Below are 16,986 nucleotides of genomic sequence, written 5' to 3'. Positions count from 1 at the left end.
AAAATAAAAACTCAAAGCTGTCATTCCCTTTGGCAAGCAATTGTATTATAGATGCATGAGTTGTACTCTATAGCCTCTCCCCATTTACTTCTCTATCTTCCACCTCCTGCAGATTCCTCTAGTGTTCATTTATAATGAATTCTGCAGTTTCATGGAAATGACCCATACTGGTTCGCACCAGGATGGCAGTGTCTGTTTGGATTACCTTTGGGAAGGTGCTAATGAGAGGTGGCAGGGCTATTACAGCAGCGAGCAGCTCTGGGGAAGAGCTACGTTTCACCTGAGCACACCTGGGATGCCCAGAGCTGACAGTGATCACATAATGCAATTAAAAAGCAAAGTTCAGGAAGTGTCAAACCCTGCAGCGTTTAATCTGTGAAGCATCCAGGAAAGCCTCCTTCACATCCCATTTATTGTGGGAGGGATACAGCTTGAGAGCGACACCCCATTTTACTCACCCGCATTACCACATTAGAAACAGGATGCACAAACTGAAGGCCACTCTAACCAACTACAACTCCTCCTACATATTTTCAATAACATTTAAATCCTATATGTAACCAATAAGTTTTCCCAGTAATTTTTCACTTTAACTTCCCTTAGGAGGTGTTGGGAGGTGGAGCAGTTGTCAATAATTTAATGCTAAACTGGACTTAAGTAAAATAGATCCCATGATGAACAGAGGGGCCTAGTACAGCTCAGTGGGGTGGGAGATCTTTAGTTTGTCACATAAATTTGGATCCAAATCCAGGGCCTAGAAGCCAAGCATAGACACAAGCAGACTGAAAATATGGCACAAACATAGGTTATTAGGATAAACAACCATGGGAATACAGCATGTTTTCTATCATCAGCTAGGTCTTTCTGAAAAGGCTGAGAGTATTTCCAGAGATAATTATTACAGAATTACTCTGAATTATTACTCTGTTGGGTAGGCACAGGGGTTGTTGGGCGAATTTAATAACCTGTATGATGAAGTAGGTCAGGCCCAAATTTCAAAAAGTTAGGAGAGGCTGTTATGAAGTCAGTAAGTCTTTTCTACCTTTGCACTTTTTTCCAGCTGGATAGAAATAGTTCGTGTATGATCTGTAATGGTCTTTTGAATGAACCACTTCAAAATGACCCTGCATTTTTCTAAAACCTGTGTCAGTGCAGATGACTCAAAATCACCCCTTTGTTCATAAAATGAGAGTCAAATCCACCTTTCCTTTTGTTTTTCTTGGGGTTTGGGTGGTGGGTTTTTTTGGTTGTTGTTTTGAAGTGGCTTTTTTTGTTTGTTTTGTTATAATATTAAACCAACACCCTGACTCAACCCTACAGAGGCTAAATTTACCTTTATTGAAGCTTTGCAGCTGAGGTGAGCTTTGGCTGTATGTTTTCATAAATGTTCTGTTACAGTCAGTAGAGAACAGTTGATTGAGTTGTCGAATACCATTTAAAATACCAAGGATATTGTGTTGTCCTGCATTTACCAGTCCAAAAGGTTATAGGTGACAACTGAATTGACTCCCTAGGGTCAGCACAGAATATTTTTTGCAAGGAAAGCCACGGATGGGGGAGTCTTCTATGTAACTGCCAGCTGAGATCACTTTCATTCCTCATTTTGGAGTAAAAAATACGTGAAGAGCTAGTGACAATGACATACCTTCACTCAATGTAAAAAAAAATCCAATTTTACAACTGACTTTCTAGAAAGCTCACTAGTTAAAAAAAGCATAAAATGATGGAGTATTACATGGCAGAGAAAGATAAACAAAAAAAATGTAGGGATGAAAATTTAAAGTTCAAATTGGAAATAGAATGAACATTGTTTTATTAATTTTTCTTCTGAGATCTGACAAACTTAAGAAGGCTAAATAATAATAATTTGCTTTACCAACTTTCCTTCTACCAAACAGTCCCTATCTGTCCATATGCATAAGATGCCAGCTGGAAGTGTGTGTTGCATACTGACATACAAGTTATCAGCACAACATGTATTTTTCTTTCCTTGAGGATGTCTATATCCAGCCTGGAACAGAGTGTACTATTCCGATTCGTATTTATCTCATTAGTGCACTTACATGTTGACTGTCCTTCCTCCTCAAGAAAAACATGCAATGGAGAATTCCAGGGCCAGATTCTCACTGTTTTTTTCCTTGAGCACAAACCTTACCCTTAGGCACATTTTTCTACAATTTACAAGAACCAGAAACAATTTCATAAGTGTGGCTATCAGTTGCCTTCAAAACATTTTGATTCAAGGTTAAGTGCCTTTTCACTATGCACTGTGAATGACTTTCCTGAAAGAAGCTGAGAGAGAATATATGTAATATTGGTGAGACTCAGAAAAAAACTCAGAAAGCAATGACTAGGCTCGGTTTTGATTTAGGATTCAGCCAAAAATAATATTCTAGCAAACAACAGATGAGTTTGCTCCTCCTGGCTACTGCATCATTTCAGAGTTCCATGTCCTTCCTTTTTCACACCCATTAGATTGAAATGCCTTTTGCAAAGCAGGGTCCCTTTGATGTTATATTAACCATACCAATATCCATCTAAGCCTGGCTACTTCAGCTGAACAAGATTATATACATATATATATGTATATATACATAAATTGTCCTCTGATTTAATCCAGATCTGCAGTCAGGATCAGGTACAGCTGGGCTGTGGCATGCATTTGCATTGCAATTTCATTTTTCTCAGGAGGCGATGAGTAGGAAAGGGAGACATGATATGAGATTTTTCCTAATGTTCTTCTCCTCTCTACCACCTTTAAAACAATGGGAGACCTTTTAAGTATTGTGCACTGAGATCTGTTTGGTTTCTGCTAGCTCACCAGCTGTCTTCTCACTGAAAAGTCACTTTATTGCTTCTAGGTAACCTCTACACAGTTCCCTGATAAAGTTTAGGTCTATTTTTGTTGGGTTTTCTTTTTTGCCTCTTTGTCTTTTCATACCAGAATGTTTTGTTGAGTGAGAAGCACCAGAACTAATATATGTTCAGTCAAGGACCTAACACTTTTCCTTATGAGCCCCAGATGGTAATTATTCCTTTGAACAAGGCACTGGTGGATAAGGCTGCTCTAAAAAAAGCCAATGCTAGGTGTGAAGTTGAATGTTTCTGGGTCACACTCAAGGACAGCAAACCTTTTTGTGGCTTTTTAGATCCAAGGATTTTCTTTAGTTTTCCTTATCATACAATTTAACCATCTCTGCTGTCTGTGACTGTCCTACTTATGAACAGAGATAGCATTGCTGCTATTGGGGTTGCAGGACAATCATCACATAGCCATCACAAAAATCAGGACCACCACAAAATCAAGGCTCTGTTGGATCAGGTGATGTACAATGAAAAGGCCCTCTTGACTCTACAAAGCCACCCATGTAGACAAGATGAAGGGTGGAAATGGAGACCCAGGGAATGAAGTGATTTGCCCAAGGCTTCAGAGCAGCATAGCAGCAGATAGCAAAGGAAGCAACTCCTTCAGGCACCCCATGCAGCTTCTGCTGCAGTGTCTCATATGCGTCCTCCTGCTCCGTGGAGATTTGTCTGTTCCCTCTGCAGATCCATCTGCTCCTACACTGCTCTTTCTCCTGCCCAGTTGAGGACAAAGCAAAATTGGGAGACAAGAAAAGCTGGGTCTGGACCTTGGCCCAGCAATGTCCAGGGATGTCAGATGTCATCGTTTATCACCTGTTCTTGCTGCTCTGAGGCTTTTTGCTAAGGGATGCCCATCTTAAGGACATCCATGGACCTCTCCCTGCCTGGTTTTGGTCTCTATCCTTTTTGGTGAACAGTTCTGAAGGGAACAGCGACAGCAGTTATAGTTTCTAGGACTGGAGTAAGACCCCCTTTCTCCCCCAGGAAAGAGCATCTTGGTCTCTTTTTCCCTTTTTCTTTCCTGCCGGCCCTGTTCCACATGCACGTGCCCAGTTAAGTCCAGGATGCTTTCTCATTGACAGAGCTGAACTAATGTTACCTGTATTCCCCTTTATCATTTTGATAAGCTCTGTCTGTCCCAGGGGGACAGAGGGAAGAGTTTCAGAGTATAATGATGGACTGCTGGAGCCACCTAAGAAAGAAAACTAGAAAAAGGGAACACACACATAAAAAAAAAATAAAGAAGAGAAACTGTAGGAGGGGCTCAGCCATGGTGTTGGTACAGACAAGCTAGGTAACAGATTACTGGCTGGTGCTTTGTCTTTGCATGAGGCCATTAATCATGAGTATTGCCTGGCTTGATTTATTTTTAAAGACTGCAGTAAGCAGGCAGTATCTGTGAGGGAAAGTTTTCAAGCTTCACATATGTCAGGCAGGGAGAGCAGAGAGAGATGGGAACAGGCAGCAGACGGTGAGCTTCAAAGGAACAGACAAATAAAAGCCCCCTGCAGCAAAGAATGCCTCAGAGACAAAACAGGAAGCCTACAGCCTGCAGTGCTGTGCAGGAAGATTTTATTAGTAGGTTGTAAAACTCCAAGCAGGAGAGCTGGGCTGGTCTGTTTTGGAGGGACATGGAGGAGTTTTAGACTAACCTAGGAAATTCCCAATCCCTGCCAAAACTAGGGGTTTGTCATGTTGCAGTCTCATTGGTATTGGTTTTGTCTGGCAAGGAACACATCCATTCACACTGGAGAAGCAATCTTACAGAGTGAGAGTGAGATGCTGGCAGTCATCTTCCATTTCACAGTTCCACATAACCAGGACTGGATATTAGGTATTTGTGGTGCAACGTCACAGACTCTCCTCCTTTGGGTGCCCACATGCCACCGGTTGACCTGACCTCAACCAAAGGCTAAGGAGTCAGTCTTTAAATTATCCATTGAAAGGACATGGAATAGTGTATACACACGCACGCGCGCGCGCGCACACACACACACACACACATATATATACATATATTATATATATATATATATATATATGTGTGTGTGAGCTCACAGGCTGAATTGACCAAGGTAAGAGAAGAAGAAAGAGAGATTTATTTCAACAAGAATTGACCCTAGGAACGGAATTTCTCTCATCAGGGTTTTGCTGATGAAAGGCTGAGAACTTGATACCTTTCAAAACTCACTGCATTCTTTGGCAAAATCGTAAGGTGGGACAAAAAGTCCTCAGGAGATGCTTTTCTCCCTCTGCTGTACAGAGAGAAAACCAAGATGCTTCATTTGCATTAGGTGGTTAACTTCTAGACCAACTGCAGCCTTTTTTTTATGAATTCTCTGTTACCTGCCATGTAGGTGGAGGGACAAGAAACCAATGGTCCTCTGGCTACATGGAGTTGTTCATGAGTGTTTTAAGTACAGCTGCAATGCAAGCCCACAGATATTAGCTTTATGCACCTACACTTACAACAGAGCTGACTTGGCATGGGATTGCAGAATAATTTAAATACCCAGCCCTGGGATGAAGCAAACCACCAGGAGCTCCTGAGCACAGCTTTGCAGACCCATGCAGCCCCCAGTAGCCTGCCCATCTTATTCCTATCCTATGGCTGGGACCGTTGCAATCTCCTATCTATAACCTGTCTGTGAAGATTCCCCCTTCCACCAGAGGCTTGCAGTCTATATTAAAGTTCTCAGCTACAAGGAGTGGTTGTCTGGTACCTACTTCCCACCTATGCTGCTGAAAATGTTTTTGTCTGAGGAAATAAAAACATCCTAGTGGCCTGCACAGGATGAAGGTGTGCTGCTGTTGATTGCACTCAGAGGGATTATGCCATGATTAACCACAGACAATCAAAGCAAATTCAGCCAAGGCAAATTATCAGCAAATGGAAAGTCCTAACCCATCCTGCCACCCATTTGACTACTCTTTGTGGGTTTTTTGGCTGCTACTACAGTGAAAATTAAGGAGGTTGATTTCAGCCTTGTGGTGAGACAACAGAGGGTAAACCAATAACTTTTAGGGTATTGTTCCATCCCACAACACCTGATTTAACAAAGAGCAGGCTGAGGGTGAAAAGGGTTTAAAGGAGACACCAGACTGCCAGACTGCTGGATACCTGTGATTTGAACACAAACAACTTTCTCAGTATCACTGTGAATAGTTCATAAGCCATCAGTGTGTGCAGAGTCTTCTCAGCATTATTTTCCCAGTTTGAAAGCCATCCCAATGGATCAACACTGGGAAAGGTGTGTGATTAACAGGTCAATGAAGCAGCACCTCATATCAGACCAAACAGGCAGCTAAGTGATTCAAGGACTGGTGGGGAACCTGGAGTTCTCCAAAAAAAAATCCTTGTCTAGAACTGAGTCATCATGACAGTATATAAAGATAGGAGACAAAGTCAAGGCAATAATGAGAAAATGCTTTTACTATGTCATTACATAAAACAGGCAAAATACAAATTAGGCCACTATTGCTGAGAATTAGAGGTGAAAGAATAGATGTGTTTTGATTAAAACTGGGAACCCAGGCAGGCTGAAGCTGCAGAACTATGCACTGTTTTCCCTTGAAAAACCCAAAACCAAATAAAAGATCAATCTATACATCAGAGAGTTCAAAATGATGTCTTGCAAGGGCGGCTTTGGACTTACTTGTTAGAGAATTTTAAAATGCTCAGCATGTCACTCCAGATAAGTGGGCAAAATACAGGGAATAAACTGTTAACCATGATAGCTGCTTACCAGAAGACTCTTGAGCCAGCCTAAAACCTAGTAACAGCAGTAGAGCAGAAAAAGACAAGCTGATAGACTCCGGAGCCAGAACACTTCTGGGAAGACCTCTTACAGAAATAGGTTCTCTGAGGTCTGAAAACCCCTTGAGGTGTAATTTCAGGTCTGAATTCCTAAGTAACTTCTCTGCAGTCATGTTGCTTCATCTCCTACAGCCTGCACAGCCATACCTGTCCTACATCTCTACCCAATTCTGAGCTGGTACAGTCAGTCCAAAACCTATAGCATAAATGTAATCATGTCTTCATTAGAGGCCTTGACCCAAAAACTGTTTCACATGGTGCAAATCTTTCTATTGATGTGTGTAAGGCTCTGGAGTGGAGGGTAAATGTGTGGAGACCTTTCTTCCTCCTTAGATCCCTGAGTAGATCAGGGCTGAGATGTCTTTCTGTCAACAGTAGAAAAGGCATGAATTCCACCTGGACGCAGAAACTCAGCTACTGAACTATGTATTTGTTGTGTGCAGAAAAAAGCAGTTAGCATCTGTCCATCATTCTCATTCTGTATCTTGACTCAAAGACTCCATCACATGACAGCAGCACCGCTGCGGAAAACTGTCATGGTTTAACCCCAGCCAGCAACCAAGCACCACGCAGCTGCTTGCTCACACCTCCCCACCCAGAGGGATGGGGATGAGAATCAGAAAGAGATGCAAGACTCGATAGTTAAGATAAGAACAATTTAATAAACAGAATAAAAAGGTAAGAACAACAATAACAATAATAACGACAATAGCAATAATAACAATAACAACAACAACAGTTAGAATGGAAAGATGGGGAAAAGGATGAAAGGAAAACAAACGATGCATAGTACAACTGTTCACCACCTGCTGACCGATGCCAAGCCAGTCCCCCAGCAACTATCCCCCGGCCCCAGCTAACCCCCCAAGTTTATATACCAAGCATGATGTCCCATGGTATGTAACACCTCTTCAGCTGGTTCAGGTCAGCTGTCCTGACTGTGTCCCCTCCCAGTCTCTTGTGCCTCTCCAGCATTCTGGCTGGCAGGGCCCGAGAAACCAAAAATTCCTTGAATTAGCATAAACATCACCCAGCAACAACTGAAAACGTCAATGCTTTATCAACATTGTTCTCACATCAGAGCCAAAACACAGCACTGTACTTGCCACTAAGAAGAAAGTTAACTCCATCCCAGCCAAACCAGGACAAAACCTCTGCTTAATCAAAAGCATGTGAAAAGAGCTTTGGGTTTGTTTGCTTGTTGGAGTCTATAAGGGAATTTTCCCTTGTAAAATTCTGGTGCTGTCTTTCTCTTCATCACTTAGTACCTGGGAGCCTAATTTCTAAAAAAGTTAATGGTAGGGGAGTACTTATGCAGATGCAAGGAAGCAGTCTCCTTAGCAACAGTAGTCATGGAAGCACTCAGATCCGATTAGCTCATCAACCCATTCATGTCTCTTGCACTCCCAGCAGTGTCCTGTCCAAGGGGTAAGTTGGCTTCTGTATTATTTTACAGGTCCTGGGGTATAGATAATTCCCTAGTGAACACGTGAGCTCACCCCTATCAGAAATCTTTCAGCTTCAGCATTTGAAAATGCACCTGTTGGAAATCCAGCTTCAGTGCTAAGAAAAAGAGTCCCAGCAAAGATCTCGAAAGAAGAATATTCCTGAATTATGCAGAGAACAGATACAGGTGGATGCTGGGGAATTTTCTTCAGTCCTGGTCCTCTGTAGAATTATAATTGCCTCAGTGAAATTCAACCTTAGAAAGGCAGAATAAGCTTGCTCTCTGAAGTCCGTTTTTTCCTTGAGGGGTGTTAGCTATTACAACAGAAGGATTTGCTTGTAGGGTAAAGAAAACTACTCTCCAAAACCATAGCTGATGCTGCCAGATATTCTGGCAGGAAGCTACAGTCCCATGGCAGCTGCTATCTCTGACCTCTTGAGGAGACCTAGAACAGGTCTCAGTGGATTTGAGAGATTTATATAATTCAAAGGAGGGAATTATCGGGTGTAAAATAAGCCTGATGATGAGTGGGAGGACAGACTAGACAAGAAAGGGGTGTGCAATGTGATGCAGAAAGCATGTTTGACAAATTAATAAAATCCATATGAAGAAAACAGATCAGATCACTACACCAACCCTATTTAAAGCATGGTCCCATGGACAGTTTCTTGAGCGAACAGGGAAGGAGTCAAATTGAGCCTCCTGGAACTGATAGTGTCAGTCATAGGAAGGAATGTGAGAATATATTACACCATTTTTGCCACCCAGTTTCCCATATTCTGAAATTACATCCTGAGGGATGACATGGAAACATTTGGGTGTGAAGGGACCTTTAAAGGTCATCTAGTCCAGCCCCACTGCAATTGGCAGGGACATCTCCCACTAGATCAGGTTGCTCAGAGCCCCATCCAACCTGATCTTGAACACTCCCAGGGATGGGGCATCCACAGTGTCTCTGGGCAATCTGGTCCAGTGTTTTACCACCCTCATCATAAAAAATTTCCTCTTTATATTTAGTCTAAATCTACTCTCTTTTAGCTTAAAATCATCACCCTTTTTCCTATTGCTACAAGCCTTATTAAAAAGTCTGTCCCTACCTTTCTTTTAAGCCTCCTTTAAGTATTGACAGGCTGCAATAAGATCTCACCAGTGCCTTCTCCTCTTCAGGCTGAACAACTCCAACCCTCGCAGTGCCATGGGCCTACATAGTAGGAGCCTTTCAGTACAGAAAAGTCTTCTGCAAGCAGAAAGACTGTTCTCTCTAGCCATTGGTAGAAACATCCTGAGCTAAACTGTTTGGAGAAAGTGTGAGGTCTCCACCAGTAGAGCTTCAAAAATTGTTTAGAACATGATCTGTGAGTTGCAAGCATGGCAACAAATAACGTTCTCCTGAAGCAGGTGGACGCTATGATCCTTCAAAACTCTGTATTTGCATGATCCCCCAACAAGTGAGGCAGTTTCACAGAATTACCTCTGCAATGCCACTAAATATGCTAGCACTAAATATCTGGCACTTTTGCAGAAGATAACAGAGCAAATGGGTAGGTGGCCACTTCCCTTCTTTTAGCATCAGATGAGCTATGGGAAAGTCTTCACCACGTTCTAGCAGGAGACAGGTTATGACTCATTGTGTTTCAGGATCAAAGAGCAGCAGGACTCATAGCTAACACCATTTTCAACATCTCCTGCAGGGACACTTATTAAAACACTACCCCAGGAGTGACAGCTCCTGCTTGACTTGCAATTGGTTTTGGCAGAGACTTACTGAGTCCGTGAGGAGCAGGGCCAAGGTCCAAGTGGACAGTCATCTCTACCTTCACTGCATGGTAGTCACAGCCACATCACACTGCTTTTTATACCTAGCAAGCTTGTTAAGTCTGACACTTGGTCCTTCACTATCTCCCCTTTGTGCTCCCTTGGCCCTCCACTCCTGCCTTCAACATATTTACTGTATGGGAGCTTTTTAATTTGAAGATTTGTCTATAATCTTTCAGTCCTGTGCATGGCCAAACTCCATTTCAGATCCCAAACTCCACAATGGCAGGCATAGAACAATTTATTAACTTCTTCCAGTGGTGAATTCATCTCTTCAGTTCCTCAGATCCAGTCAGGATGTCGAGCAACTCACCAATTTCTCTTTTTCTCTAGCCCAAGAACAAGCAACTGATCAACAAAAGAGAAAGGGAAACCACCCACCCGCCCACCCACAGAGCAGCTCTGGTGGTTTTCCTTCCTGGCTTGCTTATGGCAAGAAAAGCAGAATGGCAGCAAAGGAACTGTGAGAGGGATGCACTTCTGGGGAATGCTCAAGATGAGGTGCTGGAGGGTCCTGAGATCACTTGCCTAACAGGGAAAACCGGGGCTTTGTTGCAGAGAAACCAGGGCTGGATGCAGTCATGATAAGATATTCTTTGTACTGGGGGGACTTTCTCTATCATGTTCCCCCCCATATATGTATGCTGCACTGGGGGGACCCTGCTGAGTCCCAAAGCATCCCCTCTGCTTGTACCTCCCTATTGAAATGCATCCTGGGCATCTGCAAATCTTTGTTATATCCTCACATCCTCTACAGAGGAAAACTTGTAAGACTGATTTTTCACCTACATCAATAATTTAATAATTTATAATATGGTGGTAAATAAATAAAACCAGCCAAAGGGTATAGTTCATTGACTGAGGCTGGAGGTGAGAGAAGGAGGGAGAGGGGAAAACAACATCAGGGTCTGCAATCCAAGGAAGCTACAACATTTTTTATCTTTTCCAGAACTACAGTGGTATTAATATCTTTATCAAATGTAAACTGTCAGGATGGGAATCTAAGCAGAAAGCCTCTCCATAGGCACCTCTCTGTCTCGTTTCCATAGAGACTTGGGTCCCTGCTTCCAACAGCAGAAATCCTGATTGACACTTTGTACCTTGTGAGAGGTAGAGCCTCAGCGTCATAGAAACAAGCTCTGAATGTTTATTAAAATCCCTCATGGCAGCTGGCTGGGCTTTTCAGGGTTTCCTTATTTAATTTATTTATTTATTTATTTGAAATTTTTTTTTCCACATGCCAAAGAGGCTTGAGAGCTTTGGAGTCTGTGATCACCCCCTGATTTCAGCAGCCAGGTGAATCTGTAGACAAATGGCTAGTTTGTACTCTGGTCACTAAAGAAAAGGCTGAATAAGGAAAAACTTAAGTGTTTCATTCCTTCTTATAATCAGAATTGCAAGGGAATCCAGATTAAGCAATAATTTTATGAGCTGTGGGTAGCTGTGGAAGAATCTTCCACAAAAGCAGAAAAATGCGGTGTCTTAAAGCCATGGCAATGCGGCAAGGGCCAGACAGCTTGAGTTTTTTCTCTACCCTGAATACATTGCATGGTTTGGAATGAATTAGGCCCGTTGAGTAGAGCCACTTCTTTATTGCACAGTAAATGGGCCTGAGGCCTGGTCTCATGACCCCCGTGTGATGCTGCTGGGTTTGGGTATTAGCCACCATGTCCAGTTCCTGAAGGCACATCTCTGGGTGAGTTCACTGGGTAAAATGGCAGACTTCCTAGCTTTGTTGCTTCCAGGCCCCATTTCACACTTCATGTTTTTAGCCAGCACAGCTCCACTCTTTTGGTACAAGGGTTGCCAGACAGTGATTTCTGCTGTTACAGGTGACAAACATTCCAGTTTTCTTTATTTCCAGGAGAAATCAGCCGTACCAATGTCTTTCTGTTTTGCAGAGATCCTTGGTGGTCTCTTCTTGGACCATCCAGCTTGGTCTAGGAGGTAACATCTAGCAGGGATGTTGAAAGGGTCCAGCCTCTTTATCTAGTCTGATTTAAGGTAAAAGCAACAAAAAATAGTGCAAATCGTCAGGAAAAATGTGGATTTTGCATGATCTTCATAGATTATATGTGACATATTCTAAGAAATTACACTTCCCAGATGTTCAAATGTAATATATAAAAACCCTACAGGAAGCAGCATTTCCTGGATTTTCATGGCATTTGTCTGCAATTTCAGGTGCTTGGGTTGTACATACCTCATGTAATGCTGCGTCAGTCTGTGTATGCTTGCTCGTCTAAGGTTCAGTCTGTGTTTCATTTGGAATGACTGTGATGCAGTCAATACTCTATGCAAAGCAGAACCTGGGGAGGTTTGAGTGATCTTGCCATGGAGAGGAGCCCATGGGTCTCACCTTCAGTAGAAAAGAGAAGGACAAGGTGTCTACTCTCTCAGTATCATAGTGTGGTTCCCAGGAGAGTGTCCATTGTGTCAGGGAGCAGAATTTGCTGGTTGTAGGTCTTAGCAAAAATATTGGCTGGTCTTGGATGCCTGTTTTTCTAGCAGTTTACATGCAGGTTTCCAGCCTTCCAGTCCCCTCAGCCCTCTTTTTATCAGAGTAGGAAGAAAAAAACATTTTCTTGAAAGATAAAGAAAAATACTTCTATAGTGTCTCTCCTGTCCTAGAAGGAGGTTTAAATGCTTCCATTTTATAGCTTTTTAGGACAGTCTAGAGATGGTTGCACCTCCCCATGGGACCATCACTTTGGATGGACTGTCACTGATGGCCTGAATGCCACTGCCTGTGACAGAGATGCATGGAACAGTCCATGATGCTGGAGGCAGATGCCTGTAGTTGCCATGGTGCCTACCAGTCTGAACAAGACTATGGGATGCAACCAGCCTCAGAAACCATGCCCTCCTGCTTGGTATGTGAGGCAGAGAAGTGCCAGACCCATTTTAGCATTTGTCTCTACAGAGATGTACAGGCAAGGTTATGGCATTTACTTTTGTGGTGAATGGCATAGGGTGGCATAAAGGCTTGGTGTGCACAAACATAATGAGGATCAAGGGAGAAGTTAATTCAGCCAAGATTAATTCATTTCCCAACATGCCTGTCTGATCAAGCCAAAGGGAAGTGAGCCACATTGCATTAAGGTCACTTTAATTCTGAAGAAGTTTGAAGGTACAGGTCCTAAAGTCTTCCAGTTAATTTCCTCTACAGCCATGCCTTGACTCAGCTTTAATTTGCTTTTTGGAAAGTCTCTGAGTAGAGGAGGCCTCAGAGATGAGGGTCTTTGGAACAGGGTAGATAATGGTCCAGTTTTCACTTGACTGCAAGGAGATTTAGGAACCTTAAATGGCCATGAGAAACAAGTGATAGTGATTGCAGAGGAAACTGATAGCTGAGCACTGAAAGCACAGAGGGAGGAGGTGCTGTCCTGGAAAAAACACAAAAACCACACAGATCTTCTAACACCTGCAAATGATTCAGCTGCATGCCTCATTTCCTACAGCTATGAAATGAGAATGATCTGTGTTAGGTGTATGTCAGTAGGGATCCTACATGGGACAGAGGTGTCTTCAGTTTTTGTTCCTTCCTTCTCCCTCAGACATTTAATAAATCCCTCTCTCCAACCTCTGCCTCCTCTGGGTCACAACACCCTAGATGTCCCCAGGACTGCAAGGCACACAGGTTGTAAAAAAGACCTTGGCCTTTCACTGGATGGAGAATCATAGAACTGTTTAGGTTGGAAAAGACCTTTAAGGTCAGCAAGTCTGACCATTAACGCAGCAGTGCTAAGCCCACCAGTAAACCACATTCCTAAGTGCCATGTCTACATGGCTTTTAAATGCCTCCAGGGATGGTGACTCAACCACTTCACTGGGCAGCATGTTGAAATGCTTGACAACCCTTTCAACAAAGGAATTCTTCCTAATATCCAATCGGAACCTCCTCTGGTGCAACTTGAGGCAATTTCCTCTTGTCCTACTTTTTGTTACTTGGGAGAAGATATCAACACCCACCTCATTAAAACCTCCTTTCAGGTAGTTGTAGAGGGTGAGAAGGTCTCCTCTGAATCTCCTCCCCTCCAGGCTAAACAACCCAAGCTCCCTCAGCTGCTTCTCATAAGACTTGTGCTCCAGACCCTTTACCAGCCCTGTTGCCCATCTCTGGACACATTCCAGCACCTCAGTGTCTTTCTTGTAGTGAGGGGCCCAAAAATGAACACAGGGTTCGAGGTGCAGCACCATCGGTGCTGAGCACAGGGGGCAATCAATTCCCTTGTCCTGCTGGCCACACTGTTTCTGATACAAGCCAGGATGCTGTTGGCCTTCTTGGCCACCTGGGCACACTGCTGGCTCATGTTCAGCTGGCTGTTGACCAGCACCACAGCTCCTTTCCCACCGAGCAGCTTTCCAGCCTCTCTTCTCCAAGCCTGTGGTGTTACACGGGGTTATTGTGACCCATGGGCAGGACTCGGCACTGAGCCTTGTTGGACCTCATACAACTGGCCTCTGCCCATCGATCCAGCATCTCCAGAACCCTCTGAGATCCCTCTGTAGAGCCTTCCTGCCCTCCAGCAGATCAACACTCCCACCCAGCTTGGTGTTGTCTGCACTTATTGAGTGTGTACTCAATTGCCTCATCCAGACTGTTGATAAAGGTTTTAAACAGGACCATGCCCAGTACTGAGCCCTGGGGAATACCACTTGTGACTGGCTGCCAACTGGATTTAATTCTGTCCACCACCACTTTTCGGGCTTGGCCATACAGAAAGTTTTTTACTCAGCACAGTGCATACCCATCCAAGCTATGAGCAGCCAGTTTCTCCAGGAGAATGATGTGGAAGATAGTGTCAAAGGCTTTCCTAAAGTTCAGGTAGATAACATCCACAGCCTTTCCCTCATCCACCAGGCAGGTCATTTTGTCATAGAAGTCACTCAGTGTCTAAGTTCAGCCTGAATATGCACAGCAGCTCAGCAGTTGTACACATCACTGTACAAGCATGCTGTCTGCATGCTTCAAAAGAGCAGTCACAGGTATACAGTGGTTAGGTCTTGCTTCAGGCTTACATTATTCTGTAACCAAGGAAAGGATTATTTATTTTGAAAATTTAGCCAGCTGACATGTCAAATGGATGTCTTAGTGTCCATCAAGCCCTGTGGATGCTTTTGGCTGCTGTTATAGGGGTAATCTAGCCAAGCTAAGCCCAAAAAGTGCCTAGGCACATGGCAGTCCTTGGGTTGAATTTGTCTCTGGTTTCCTGGTAGAGTATGGTAGGTCAGGACCAAGCCTGGAAAGTGTGTTTTTAGATGGGGCACTGACTGCAAACAAGCCAGTTTTGGGTAGCATCAGGTTGCTGAGATGTCTGCCAAGCTGTGGAGACCAGGGCAGAAGGGTGACCACTGTGGGTTGGAGCAAGCCCAGGAGCCAGCTAGCTATGTGAATGGGGGTAGAGTGACCCCAGGATTTCTTCTGTTTCCCTGAACATGGTTAGTGCGTGAAGTCCATCCCAGGCCTTCCTCCACCAGAACAGTGCTAAAGGAACCCCTGTTCTACACAGAAAGCCTGCTTTGGTAGTGCCCTTTCCTCGCCAGGTTTCTAGGATCACTCCATATGGCGTGAAAAATATCCCTACAGTGCTTGTGAGTTTCTAAAGACAATTTTCAGGCAAGATACTGACAACTGGGGAGCCAAGGTGGGGAAGTGCTTTTCTTAGTATTTCAATGTGCCTGTCTTCACTGAGGGCTCTTTCACACTGTTGTCATCTTCACCTTAACCATGGGTTTGATGCAGGACCACAACACAGCCAGCTGCAGGGAGGGCTAGATGAGTGCAGAGGGTGGACAGGTTACAGCTGAGGTCCTGAGCCAGTGGGAGATGACAATACAAACCACAGTCACTAATAGTCTACATCTGTCTCCACAGCACTGTAGAGGAATTATAGAGGAATGAAGGCAGGTTAATTAACATTGATAATATACAGCTGTGGGATGGCTTCAGAGGCTTGGCTGATGTGGATAACGTGCAGCTGTGTCTGGTTCCTATGAAGTGGTTAAATAGCTCTAAGGGGTACAGGAGAGAGGGAGTGGATGAAGAGTACCCTGGAAGAAGCAGAAGCAAGAGTGCCCTGGATGTAGGAGAGGCAGGAAGCAGAGCGGACTGGCCTGAGGAGGATGAAAAAAAACCCCAAAACTCAGCACGGACAGAAGCTGAACTTCTGAAACCTTGTGGGGAGGTTTATGGCTGTGCTGGGGCAAGACACAGGAACTACTTACTGAAGTTAACCTGGGATGGAATGGTAAAAGCCTTGTTGTAGTGGGCCAGTTTTGATAGTGCTGCAACACAGCACAACATGCACAGGTTTGTAATACAGATCATGTCAGCAATTCCAGTTGTTCTCAGTCTCTTTTTTTCTACTTCAAGATGAAACAAGCACAAGAGGACCTTGAACTCCAGGGTGGGCTATAACTGAACATCCTCATAGAGCACCTTGAGGACAGTACTGATACAACTGCTGAAACTGAGGATGGTCTTTAAGCCTTAAACCAAACATAAGTTTGGCTGTGAATTTGGGCCCTCCAGTGAGTGGATTTGTAATTTTTCAAGTGTATAACATAGTATCTGTAATCCTGGTTACAAAAAAAAGATTGCTTGTCAACCCTGTTGAGAAAGCAACTTCATTTTGAGTAAGGAAGCGACTCACACCTTTCTGATGACATACACAAAGCTCTGTGTGAAGTGTGTAGCACAGAGGATGTGTTTTCTTGCAACAAGGGAAATAATGGATTATTTTTTTTAGTTGAATAGTCAAATCAGGAGAGGGGGAAAACAAGGCAAGGTCAAGTCAGGAAAGAAACTCTCCTAATATCTCAACGGATTAAATTGAACATGAAAAATAGGTTTCTTCTTACACCAGCTTGTCACATGTTTCTGAATCCCAGAACAGTTTCTTCCACTTCTTTTTTTTTTTTTAGAAGTTTTCTAACCTTCCTGCCCACACCACCCCACCCAGTCCCTTGTTTCTTGTGTGGATTACAAGTTGAAGTCAGTTTAAGTAATGCTTTTTTGGAAAAAGTCAAAAAGGTTCAT

The sequence above is a fragment of the Falco rusticolus genome, chromosome 3 (genome assembly GCF_015220075.1).
Source record: "Falco rusticolus isolate bFalRus1 chromosome 3, bFalRus1.pri, whole genome shotgun sequence".
Lineage (NCBI taxonomy): Eukaryota > Metazoa > Chordata > Aves > Falconiformes > Falconidae > Falco > Falco rusticolus.
Note: the sequence above shows the minus strand (reverse complement) of the source record.